Source organism: Phalangium opilio, unplaced genomic scaffold, assembly GCF_054372755.1.
Source record: "Phalangium opilio isolate 3A_F unplaced genomic scaffold, DU_Popi_V2 ptg000060l_1, whole genome shotgun sequence".
Taxonomy (NCBI): domain Eukaryota; kingdom Metazoa; phylum Arthropoda; class Arachnida; order Opiliones; family Phalangiidae; genus Phalangium; species Phalangium opilio.
Genome location: NW_028324177.1, coordinates 5,744,071 through 5,747,827, shown reverse-complemented (window position 1 = coordinate 5,747,827; position 3,757 = coordinate 5,744,071). Strand labels below are relative to the sequence as shown.

Sequence of the window (3,757 nt, the reverse complement as noted above, 5' to 3'; positions counted from 1 at the left end):
TAATAGAGGTTTTTATATCATTTAAAGTAAGCTTTTCGACGTTCTTTACGGCCAAGGCTTAAGTTTTAGTTTGTCTATGTAATATAGTGTTTATAGTGTCTTTCCTTTTAAAGATTATAAGAAAGCTTATTTCCAGCACTGTTTTGGATTGGAAATTTGGAATTACAAAAATACGCAGTCTGCTTCGATTCATGCTACAAATCCTAACCCTAGCGCCTAGGTTACCGTTTTACGCTACGTAACTTAATACTGTATTCATCATGACTGTTTGTTGGCGCTTCAACATTCTCATTTGAGGACAGGTATACTCGGTTTCATTATTTGTTAATCTCACTAAAATGCTACTAATTGTGAAGGTGTGTGATATAATTCCTGAAACTAAACCAATGTAGAGGACCAGATTATTCGTTAAAACAATTTTGATCCTATTGAATCAGTCATACTGTGATGTTAGTCATGTTACGTTATCATTTTATAAACTATTTGTTACCAACAGTCGATTGTTTAATTCATAAGTAACAGTGGTACTGGTTAATGCAGGAGGACAGTGTCGTTATATAATTTAATTAGTGAAATAATTTTCAGGTTTACAACACAGATTCTCTCAACGTAACCACGTTAGAAACGGAGGGTTACGTTGTTTGCTATTTCCACAGTCCACATTGCCGTTTCTTTATTGGTTTAAATTGCTATGAATTGTATAGGTATTTGATTTAATTACTGGTATTCAAGCTAAACTATAGAATAACATCATTCATTAACATATTGTATAGATAATGTTTACCACAAACCTAGCACAGGATAAAAATTGAACGCAATGTGTTGGAAATAATCAAAAACTAATCTAAACATTAGAATTAAGGTGAATTAATTGTTGAAAGTCATTTTATAAGCTTAATGAGCACTGACGACAAGTTAATTTCAACGTAATTAAGTATAATTAACGTGAAATTAAACCCCAAATATACATTTTTTGGATGAAAACTCCGATAACTCTTAAATGATGTTCTTGATTAAGATTGTATCTACCCAAGCCGTTGGTAAAGCCCCATGTTTTCTCTTTCACACTCAATCTAATTTAAATTATCTCCAAAGTACCTTAATAGGCGCGAAATTCAAAAGTTTAGCGTAAAATGAGAATCGAAAACTCCACTAAAAATTGCAATTAAGGTGATGCATACATTTAAACTCATTTTATAACCTAAATGTACACTGCCAAAACACAATCCTACGTTAATTTTAACTCAATTTAATATAATTAACGTGAAATTAAACCAAAATATACATTTTTGGATAAAAGCTCAAATAACTTTTAAATAAACTGTTTAATTATGATTAAAACTACCCAAGCCATTGGTAAAGCCCAATATTTTCTATTTCACACTTAAGTTAATTTAAATTATCTTTTAAGTACATTAATTGCCGCGAAATTCAAAAGTTTAGGGTACCATAATGATGAATATATGGCTAAAATATTAAACTGCACTAAACATTGCAATTAGGGTAAAAAAATTCAAATAAATTTTAAGCTTAATCCACTCTCACGAACCACGCTCAAATTAAGATTAAAACCTCACAAGTTTTTCGTACAGCCACAGTAGTTTCCTATTTCACTTTCAAATTAATTTAAATGATCATTAAAATATATCAAAAGCGCATACTACTTGTATTATAAACTAAATCCACACTAGATTAACAAGATAAGCCGTTAAATTAAACTCGATCAAGTATAATTAATGTGAAATTAACCCAAAATACGAATGTTTTGGGTAAATTCATGGATACCTTATAATTAAACTAACAAATTAAAATTAAAACTACACTTATCTTTCACCCAGCCTCCACTTTCCTGTTTAATTCTTACGATTAATTAAATTGTCATTTAAAAGCATTTTCCCCATTTTGAAAAGAGAGCCATTGAAAAGGAGCGATATTTAAAAGTTTTGGGGCAAAATAGTGATTGTTCCGCAAGAGTCAAACAGTCACGCCTCTAAAGTTTGCAGCTAGGGAGAATTTCTTGTTCAAACTCGTTTAATAAACAGAAATAAGACTAGTAAAAGAAGATAAGCCGTTAATTTCAACTTAATAACCATATTTAACTTGAAATTAATCGAAAACAATACGTTTTTTGGGTAACTTTAGATAAATCTTAACTGAAATAATAAAATAAGATCAAACTACGCGAGTTGTTCTTTCAGCCTAAATGTTTTCCTATTTAACACTAAAATTAATTACATTATCACTATAATACATTAATGGGCTCCAAATACAAAATTTTAGGGTAAGGAATGTGTCAAAATGAAACTTTTCCATTTAAATTTTAATTAGGCCTGTGCGAGTCCAGTTTTTTAGGGTTCGAGTCGAGTCTCGAGTCCTTAAAAAAGCTCTCATAGAATCTCGAGTCGAGTCTTTTAATTGGTATCGAGTCCTTAAGTCAGCTTAAGAACTAGGTTTCAAGTCCAGTGTCGAGTCCTGATAATTTTTGGCAAGTATAATAATATAATATAATTTATGGCAAGTATAATTTAGTATGACATCTCCCGTTGGCAGTATTGGGGGTTTTACATATAGGAAGCTGTTGGTCTGATCTCGACAACACTGTCCATATTTCAAATACCGTCGTTTTTAAACTTCTTTAATAAATAAAGTACAACATTATTTGCTTATCGAAATCAATGTTTTTGAATATAAGTTAAATGTAATTAACGATACTTAAGTACTTCTTTAAGCAATTAGAAATAGATCAACCCCAAATGTATGACGGTAAAGCAAAAATAAAATTATTCAAATTTTAATTACAAAAAGACTGAAGTGACAGATATTATAAAAAAACGTCTTGGTTTGGACCAAGGCCGAAAAAACAAACGATATGTGTGAGGTTTATCATTTGACTGAAGTTTCAGATATTGCAATTGTTTTAGTTATTTTTATCCATTTAATCCTTAATCAATATTAAATTCAATCAAATGATTTTACTGTTAATCGATCTAGTCCCTCTAAATTAATTGAAAAAATTACATATCTACGCTTTTTCAAGGACAATTACATTTTCCGAAAACATTTTATCATGAAATTAATTATTTTGAAGGGATTTCGTGTCGTTGCTCACTAACTTGTAAGCACCTTGACGGGCATAGTTTTAATTGTTGCTGGCTTAACAAATTTTCAAGTTTGCACCAAAAAAGTTTAAATCTGTAGTAAGTTTCTGAGAAGACTGATTTTAGAGAAAATATGATAAAGAACTTTTTTTCTCAAACTAATGTCGTCTTCTTGAGACAAAGCAACAATGCTTATCCTGTGTCGTTTCGTTTAGTAGGTGGCTCTCTGTAGCACAGGAAAAATATGATATCGGCAATATCGGTATAAATATAACCAGCAGTAAGATAAGGGACTAGAATTAAAGTGCCCTAGCATTGGTAATAGAGCCTAGCACTAGTGAACAAATTTGACGATTTTATGCCGCTTCCATCACCAAGTGAAGAGTTTGGTTACCTCGTTACTTCTAGTCCCTTATCTTACTTCTGATATAACCAAAGGTAAGGGTAAAGATTACATAAAAAGAAATACTTCTCAGTACCATTGACTTGTTATATTCATTTCATGCGGAAATAATATGGGTATACACATTATTCATTACCAGTTATGCGAAGGTCACACTTTACTCCGACCCCCTTCCTCTATTTTCCCAATATAAAAATTTTTAAAAGCACCAGTGGTTCAAGTGTATGGGTCATCTGAGCCGTCGCAACACACTCAG

The 3,757-nt window shown here is 31.1% G+C and overlaps 1 long non-coding RNA gene across 1 annotated transcript; it reads left to right on the top strand.

Annotated features, from left to right (window-relative positions):
- The first annotated feature begins 214 nt into the window (after positions 1-214).
- On the top strand, positions 215-1,833 carry LOC149666782 (uncharacterized). Its single transcript, XR_016368246.1, has 2 exons — positions 215-302; positions 586-1,833. It is a non-coding gene; the product is annotated as an uncharacterized LOC149666782 (long non-coding RNA).
- Positions 1,834-3,757: the final 1,924 nt, after the last annotated feature.